Source organism: Dama dama, chromosome 32 (assembly GCF_033118175.1).
Source record: "Dama dama isolate Ldn47 chromosome 32, ASM3311817v1, whole genome shotgun sequence".
Classification (NCBI taxonomy): domain Eukaryota; kingdom Metazoa; phylum Chordata; class Mammalia; order Artiodactyla; family Cervidae; genus Dama; species Dama dama.
The window spans coordinates 39,468,459-39,477,882 of NC_083712.1; the positions used below are offsets into that span (position 1 = coordinate 39,468,459).

The 9,424-nt window shown below is 46.6% G+C and overlaps 1 non-coding gene across 1 annotated transcript; it reads right to left on the minus strand.

Moving 5' to 3' along the window:
• Nucleotides 1–748: 748 nt before the first annotated feature.
• TRNAG-UCC (transfer RNA glycine (anticodon UCC)) lies at nt 749–821 on the minus strand. The gene has a single exon. It is a non-coding gene; the product is annotated as a tRNA-Gly (tRNA).
• Between the last annotated feature and the right edge of the window lie 8,603 nt (nt 822–9,424).

Here is a 9,424-nt window from a genome sequence, read left to right on the forward strand (position 1 = left end):
AAAAAAAAAGAAAAGGGAAAGAGAGAAAGAGAAAGAGAGGGGGAGAGAGTGCAGAGCGTAACAAGCATTCCTTGTATTTCTTCTGTCTTTTGCCCACTGAGCGCGGAGGGGAGAGACGGACTGATACACAGCATCTGGTTAAAGTCAGGTAAGTAACTCTCTGGGGGGAAAAGCCTGAAGTCAGCTGCCAACCTCTTTCTCTTCCTAATGTGTTTTTGCAGATGGAGGAAAACTGCAGCCAATGCAGAAGTTTCAATTTTAGGAGATACTTGGGAGAAATGAGAGAGACGGAAACGCTTTGTTCTGTCACTATCCTGTTAGCTGGGTGCCGACCGGAACATTTGGCATCATGAGCGGAGGGTGGACTTTGGCCAACCCCACGCCCCCACCAGGTGCAAAAATGCCAAAGGAACTTCTCCAGCCAGAAGATCCCCCGGAATGAAGGCTGAAGGTATGACCAGGACTAGAAGGGGAAACTGAAGCCTGTTTCTGAGCATACACACCTTTCACCAGGGGCTCCCTTGGCCCGAGTGCATAGGCACCCCCCTCCCATTCCTAGGAGGGGCTCACAGCCCTGCCAGAGAAGCGGGAAGCTGGGGTCAAAAGGTCTAACTCCTGTGTGTGTGCGTGTGTTTCAATATTTATTTTTACTTATTTATTTGGCAGCACCGCGTCTTGGTTGTGGCATGCAGGATCTCAGTCTTTGTTGCAGCCTGTGGGATCTTTAGTTGCAGCATGTGGGAATAAGTTCCCTGACCAGGAATTGAACCCAGGCCCCCTGCATTGGAAGCACAGGGTCTTAGCCACTGGACCACCAGGGAAGTCCCCCTCTTGTAGTTTTGTACCCTATGCCTCTTGACCGTGGATGAGACATTTCATCCCCGGACCTTGGATTCTGCATCATGTACAGTGGAGACCATAGTAAAAACTTCACCTGGTCCCAAGGTTCCCGTGAGCCTTTTCCTTCATGCGATGGAGAAGCTCATGTTGGGGAGCAAAGTCACCAAAGTGCCCACTGTCCTCTGAGTCGAGTATGGAAGATGTGACTAAATGCTGGGAGCTTTTCAATGAGCCCCTATCCCCTTGTGAGGTGGAAGACCAGGTTAACACCAGCCCTGTAATCTCAGCCCAATTCCACAGTTACGAGGAGTTTTCTGTAGATAATTCAGTCTCTGCCTGAGTGTGTGAGCGGGACTCACTGTGTTCCCCTGGGGTAGAGGGGAGCAGGCTCGAGTCCACACGGGGTTTCCTGGATCCTCATCGTGTCTGCTACAGGGTGGCTGGTCTGGGCTGCTCCCTGGACTGTTGACCACTGAAGTTCCGCTTGTCCCATTCCTTGGCTTCAGGCCAGTGTTTGTTGCTGGGCTGGGTAGCTGGTGGTTTGTTTTCTGTCTTGATTGATCTGGAGCCCTGCCCACTTTTCCCCTTGGTTTGACCTGGGGGTCTCTGTTGGTGCCTTGAGCCCCTGGGTCGCCCCTGGAGTGTGGGCCCCTGGGTCTCCCTTGGTGCTGAGCCCCTGGCTGTAATCGTGAGGTCAGGACCCTTAGCCCACAGCACCATCTTGCCCCCACCATGGTCATTCCTCTCTGGTATGTGCTCTAACCAGGTTCCACCCAGCATCTGTGCCTCCCCCCTCCAGGGTCACCCAGGAGATTCCAAGTTCTTTCCACACCACACAGGAACTGGGGGTAGCTCGGGAAAGCTAAATGCTAGCCCTTCCACTGTCTGACCACAGAGTACTGCTGAGTTTACTCTGATGTGGCCACTCCCACATGGGTGTGGGGAGCCTGTGTTTCATGCAGTCTGAAACGAGGGAGAGGCTTTGTGTTGATGAGATGGTTGGATGGCCTCACCAACTCCATGGACATGTGTTTGGGCAGTCTCCAAGAGATAGGGTAGGCCAAGGAAGCCTGGCATGCTGCAGTCCATGGGGTCGCAGAGTTGGGCACAACTTAGCGACTGAACAACAACAAACATCTAACACACTTCCCGCTCAGGGCAGCCCAGAGACAGACAATCAAGCTGAATGTCTCAACAGCCTCTGTCTTCTTTCTTCTCATGATCCCTTGGGACCAGAAATGGGCAGGCTTCCTGCCTCTACAATTCAAACCTCCTAGTCTAGTTGTCTTTGCAGTCTCGTGGACTGCAGCCGGCCAGGCTCTTCTGTCCATGGAACTTTCCAGGCAAGAATACTGGAGTGATTTGCCATTTCTTCCTCCAGGGGATCTTCCCAACCCAGGGATGGAACCTGGGTCTTTTGCGCCACCTGCTTTGGCAAGCAGGTTCTTTACCACTGGCGCCACCTGGGAAGCCTTAGTTGTCACTAGCAAAACCAGTTCTCACCTGCATGGAAGCAGTTCCAGGATCCGAGTCCTACTTACAAGCTTGGCTCTTTAGCAAGTTATGCTAAATGGGAGCTAAATCAATTTAGAAAATCTTATTTCTCTCTCAACAAAACCTAGTTTTTACTGCTATTATGCCTCCAAAAAACCTATTTGGAGTCAGGAAAACCAGCATGTTACCTATTTTTTTTTTTTTTTTTTTTTGCATTCATGCTGTCGAAGTCTGAAGGTAGGCTTATGTCTCTGAGAAAATGGGAAAGTGAAGGGATGGATCAACCCACGAAACACAAAAGTGAAAAGTGTGTTAGTAGTATTCCAGACATGTCATCCCTCTTCCAACCAGATAACCTTTGGCATTCTTTCCAACTCAGAAGGATTCAACTCTTAAGATGGAGCTTGAGAGCACAGTTTGGAAAGTATGACATAGTTTCCAAATGTGTCCATATATACTAACTCGATTCTTTCTGCTATTAGATTTCCAAAGTACTGGCCCCTCTGAAATCTGCCTGAGGCAACTTGAACTTAGATGAATGGCCATTAAACATGCTGATGCTGAACAAGGCTGCACAGCGTCCAATGACTTCTCTGCTGGTAAAAAACTGTCTCATGATTTATTCTAAAACATTGGCCTTGAGCTACTTTCCATTCTCTAATGTATTACTTTGGAGGTTATAAATCAGAGTCTACTTGCTGTGGTCTTTCACTTGGACAACTCATTTGACCCTCCCACCACCCTCCCCCCCCGCCCCCCGCCCAGTCATTGTACCTCTTTAGGGAAGAGCCCACTGGGAAAGGAATTAGAAAAGATGGGTTCCTCAGCTGCTCAAGTTGGGCAAACAACAACTCTACTACAGAAAACAAATTGACCAGCTTGTAATTTTCTGACCTTCCCATGAATTTGATGTTGGCATCTAGCGTTGGAGAAATAACCCATGTCGAGCAAGGCCACTAGGTCGCTCATCAGAGACACTAAGTCTACTCATGTTCATTTGCTGTCTGGTCTGATGCCAGGTCCCTCCACCAAGCGAGATCAGTCCACCAGATGAGCACCGTCTCTGAGTCCAGTACTATGTTATGCCCAGTAAGGATCACAAAAAAAAGTAGGGCAGAGTCCTTGACCAGAGAAACTCACAGTCTAGTGGAAGAGATAAACAGTGAGACAATGAGAAAACAAAATTAAACACTGAACTTCGTGGAACCTTCTGTGGGAACAATAGGAATCCAAGAAGGAGGAATAGTCTGAGAAGACGTCATAGACAGGTGGGACGTCTAGACTGGGACACAAACGTGAGAGAAGAGCAATAACAAGAGGAGGAGAGTAATAGTGAAGTCACAAGGTAGGGAGCTGGATGTGTGGATGTGGGCTGGGGGCTGTGAGGAGCCCTGCCTGGCAAGAGGAGAACAAAGACACAGAGCATTGGCAGGAAAATGGCTGTCTAGGACCTCCCTGGGGGCCCAGGGGTTAAAACTCCACGCTTCCAATGCGCGGTTGTGAGTTCAATCCCTGGTCAGGAAACTAGGATCCCATATGCCATGCGGGGAAGTCAAAAGGTAAAAAGAAATAGATAATAAAAACCAAAAAAATGGCTGGAAAATGGAGGGTCTAGACCATGAAGATGTCAACCAGAGGGCTTGTGATTGACAGCGGGGTGCCATGTGTAGGAACACAGGGATGAAGATGCTATGCTTTCAGGATGCTTGGGGACAAGACAGACTATATTGTGGGATGTGTCTGAAGCTGGAGGGGCCACTGTCTAGTGACTTGACTGGACAGTGTATGTGAAGAGAAGGAGGGAAGAGGGAGAAGCAAGTTCTAGATATACACACAACCAAGAAAAAGGAATCCCTGATAATTGACTGGATAAGGGACACAAGGGAGAAGGAACTTCGTGGTTTTTAGTATTGGAAATAGGAGCAATAGTGGTGCCTATTGTGAAGAAAGCCCTGAGGGACTTCCCTGGTGGTCCAGTGGTTAAGACTCTGCACTTCCACTGCGGGGGTCACAGATTCAATCCCTGACTGGGAAACCACAGTCCCACGTGCCAAGTAGTACAGCCTGAAAAGAAAGAAAGAAGGAGCCCCATCTCATAGCAGGGTGTTTAGTTTATTTCTTTTGTTTATCGGTTATTTCTATTGGTTCTAGATTGGCCTTGTAGACGAAAGAATCCCCACAGACCCAAACGACGCCAAACATCTTGGCAATGTGGATGGTTCTGTCTCCGGCAATTGGACCTATGGTTCTTCAAAAAACAACATGAGAAGTTATACACCTGCCTATCTCAACAGAAGGATGCAGGTGGGAGGCTCTAGAGCACGCAATTTTCAAATCCCTGCTACTTACTAGCTGTGTGGTTTAGGCAAATTGCAGAAACCTCTCTGTGTTCAGTTTCTTTGGCTATCACAATGGGGATAATAATGACCACCTCATAAATGAGGACCTTCAAAAAAAACTAAATAAATGAGGACCTTCATGTTGAGCACTTGATAGTACAATGACTCAGCTTAGTCATGACTCAACAAGTGTTAGCTGTACTTCATTCCCATCAAATAAAACAATAAGCACTTAAACAATTTATAAAATTCAAAGCTTTTAAGAGAGGGTAAGATTTTTTGTAGACACAGTGGGATGGATTGGAAAAAGTATTGGACTTGGAGTCTGTCTTAATCTTATATCCAACACCCATCAGTTCTGTTACCCAAGGTAAGCCCGTTAACTGCCAAGAAGTCTCAGTTTATTTGCTTAATGTCAATAATAGCACACGTCCTGCCTTGCTATATGAGTCTGAAAATAAAAGATGATTCATGTGACGTTATCTGGCGGAAACGAAATGCTTTGCTTATCTGGCGGAAACGAAATGCTTTGCAAAGGAAACGTATCAATTAGTTGTTGTTATCGTTAGTATGTTAAAGAACCGTCCTTCATTTATCTGTGATGGTCAGAATGAAGACTCCATTCACTGGAAAGGCTTTCACCATGCCTCAAAATAGCATTCCAGCAAAGTCTTATTTACACAGGTTCCGTGATTTAATTGCCTCTGAGGACGTGGAGCAGCCCCTTGAAGAGAAGTCAAGTCTTGGGTTACTTTACATTGGCCTGGGCTTTAGAAGCGGGTGGCAGTAACTCTGAATAGAATCAGTGTTGAACTGTACACATTTATGATTTATTTTGGTTAGAGCAACCCTCAGGGTGGGGTGGAATTTGGTGGGGTGGCAGTAGCCTGGTCTGGTCAATGATTAATCTGGGAATTTCCAGCTGTCCTCAGCCCTTTTAGGAAAAGCCCAAGCTGTCTTCAGAGCTAATGAATGTCCATCCTGAATGAATCTCCTGGAAGCTGCCCACCCCCGGTTCTCCGGGGCCCAGCAATGCTGAGTGGTTAGTATGGATGGTTCGTAGGAAAACAAAGCTTTGAAAGGCAGGACAGAAACAAATTCTGACTTGACCTCAAGCTGCTCCCGAAGCCCAGGGTTCATGTTTCCCAGGCTGCACATCAATCTCAGCTCCCCAGGCTGGCGAGGTGGGAAGAGAGTTCACAGCGCCCTTCAATCAGGGATGGTGCTGGAGGCAGCAAGGACGAGCTGCTCGTTATGTGAGCGAGTTAGGAGTCTGTTTCTTTAGTCTTTTTGTGTTCCTTTACAGAACTTAGTTTGACAACGGCCTTGGACCAGCATGAAGCAAAGATTTTGAGTTGACATCAGCTTCACCTGGCATTTCAGAAAGATACCCCTTGCATGCCACTTCCTTTCCTTCCATTGTTTATCTCTGCAGCTTCAATCTCCTGGAGGCGATATTCATTTACTTAGGGGCTCAATTTAGGTGATGAAAATTCTAATTGTTCCTGGTGGAGAGGGCACATGCCTCCTAGCTTTTGCTCTCAATATCCACTTGCTGTGGCCATCGTGCTACACCTCAGCTGTAGGACCAACCTGAAGTCAGGGGAATGCTTTCCACCCTTGAGGTGCAACTTACAGCTCCACAAGCCAGCACACATCCTTGGCCTTCCATGTGGCCTGTGGTATCATTAGTGGATAGATCTGGCTTCAGTTTAGCTCAGGCCTTGGGGATCTGAGGACATGGCTCTTCCTGCCACTTCCGCTTCCCAAGAGTCCTCATATCAGCAAACTTTGGGAATAAAGTGCTCTTAGAGCACCTAAAAAATAAAAAGTAGATGGCACTAGTGGTAAAGAACCCACCTGCCAACGCAGGAGATGGTAAGAGACACAGGTTCAATCCTTGGGTCGGGAAGATCCCCTGGAGAAGGGCATGGCAACCCACTCCAGTATTCATGCCTGGAGAATCCCAAGGATGGAGGAGCCAGGCGGGCTACAGTCCATAGGGTCATAAAAAGTCAGACACGACTGAAGTGACTTAGCACGCATGCACACATGGTGCATTTGTGTGGGACTCTTTCATTGCACAGAATATCAAGGTGAGATTTGGAAATTATAATTAAAGTACATGTTTCATGCTGTTAACATGGATCAAAAGATAAGGAACCGCTAAATAGGTTCTTGCGACGGGTTTTCAGCTCACAGACTTTCTTTTTTTTTTTTATTTTTTAATTTTTATTATTATTATATATATATTTTTTTTCCAGTGGGTTTTGTCATACATTGATATGAATCAGCCATGGATTTACATGTATTCCCAATCCCAATCCCCCCCTCCCACCTCCCTCTCCACCCGATTCCTCTGTGTCTTCCCAGTGCACCAGGCCGGAGCACTTGTCTCGTGCATCCCACCTGGGCTGGTGATCTGTTTCACCATAGATAATATACATGCTGTTCTTTTGAAATATCCCACCCTCACATTCTCCCACAAAGTTCAAAAGTCTGTTCTGTATTTCTGTGTCTCTTTCTCTGTTCTGCACATAGGGTCATCGTCATCACCCTTCTAAATTCCATATACATGTGTCAGTATGCTATAATGTTCTTTATCTTTCTGGCTTACTTCACTCTGTATAATGGGCTCCAGCTTCATCCATCTCATTAGGACTGGTTCAAATGAATTCTTTTTCATGGCTGAGTAATATTCCATGGTGTATATGTACCACAGCTTCCTTATCCATTCATCTGCTGATGGGCATCTAGGTTGCTTCCATGTCCTGGCTATTATAAACAGTGCTGCGATGAACATTGGGGTGCATGTGTCTCTTTCAGATCTGGTTTCCTCAGTGTGTATGCCCAGAAGTGGGATTGCTGGGTCATATGGCAGTTCTATTTCCAGTTTTTTAAGAAATCTCCACACTGTTTTCCATAGCGGCTGTACTAGTTTGCATTCCCACCAACAGTGTAAGAGGGTTCCCTTTTCTCCACACCCTCTCCAGCATTTATTGCTTGTAGACTTTTGGATAGCAGCCATCCTGACTGGCGTGTAATGGTACCTCATTGTGGTTTTGATTTGCATTTCTCTAATAATGCAGCTCACAGACTTTCAACCGACTTGCTCTCTCCAAATCCTTTAATTAATGTTTCAGGAGGGGGTCAGAAATCTGCCTTCTAGGGATTTCCCTGGTGGTCCAGTGGTTAAGAAACTGCCTTGCAATGCAGAGGATGCGAGTTTGATCCCTGGTCTAGGAAGATCCCACGTCCCACAACTAGGACCCGACAGCCAAACGAACAAATATTTTCTGAAAAAGAAATCTGCCTTCTCCTCTAAAAGCATAAGCATTTCTTTGTATTATATTCAAAATAAAAATATATTTGCATTTGAAATTTATCTCTGTTTAAGTGGACTCATCACATTAACATCCGATGTGATTACTGTCTTACCCGCATGCCTGGCAATGAAGCTGTAGTCTTTGCTCTTCCGGCATCATGGATTTAGACAGAGGGAGCAGAGCATTCTGAGGGATTTATAAGAAGATCCCATTTCTCTTGCATCACGAGGTTTTCGGTAAAGAATACTGCACCTTTTTGACTCTGAAAATAACTATCTTGTAAAAATTAAAAACCCTGAGAGGTTCTAGCATTAAAGCTCTGGTAAGTAGCAAAGGAGCAAAAACAGATTTGGTCCCAATGAACCCTTTCTTCTCAAAGTGGCCAGACATCTAGCTCTGCATTCCCGATGAATTTGGAGAAGTCGATTTCTGCAAAGACAATTTTATACAGCAGTTCCAATCCAGGGAATCACGAGAGGATGAGACATCATCCTTTCTTCTTGAATAAGAAGGCAGTTTGGCACCATGATGAATGTGGTTACACGCAGCCTTCTGCTGCTGTGGGCTAAAGACCACCTCATTCCAGGCTGGCCAGACAGAAGACGGATGGTAACATTGAGTCTCAGATGCTACAAACCATGTCGTCGGCAACGACAAGAGCACAGCTTCTCCTCATTCTCTTCCAGGTGCCTCTCCATCCGGAGACTGGAATGTTCCTGGATTTTGAGAGGGTCGCTGGATACTTTCAGGTTTAGAAATGAGCAGAGCAGCACGGCCTTTCACTGGGTTGCTCATCATTCACAGGGAGTATTTCCTAGAGCCTCAGATGCGGGCTGTGTAAGTATGTCTTAACCCCCATGTGGATGGTCAGCCCTTGGAGGTCTATGCAAAGAAAACCAATACAGTCCAGTAAATAAACTCTCATTATGGTCGAATATCTTGTGCATCTAAAGTGACCAAGGGGGACTTCCCTGGTGTCTGGGGGTTAAGAATCTGCCTTGAGGGCAGGAGACACAGGTTTGATCCCTGGCTGGGGAACTAAGATCCCACAGGCCACAGAGCAACTAAGCCTGGCATGCAACTAGAGAGTCTGTGCACTGGATTGAAGATCCCACGTGTGAAACTCAGACCTGATGCAGCCAAATAAATAAAAATATTAAAAAATAAATAAATAAAGTGACCTATGAATCTTCTTTCACTTTCTAAAGACATACTGCTGACTGACACAGCTTCCGAACCAGGGAGGTCAGAGAAGCAGTCTACTGGAATGTCTTCTGTCTTTGGAGTCTGGTTGACCTTGGTCTGGAGTCTGGGGTCTGGATGAGCAGCTCCAAAGCCTGAGTGTCCTCTGAAGCTCTGCCTTCCTCCTGGCCTCCCAGAGTAGACTGCAGTCACCTTGAACTTGACCATCGGAATTGCTGCTCC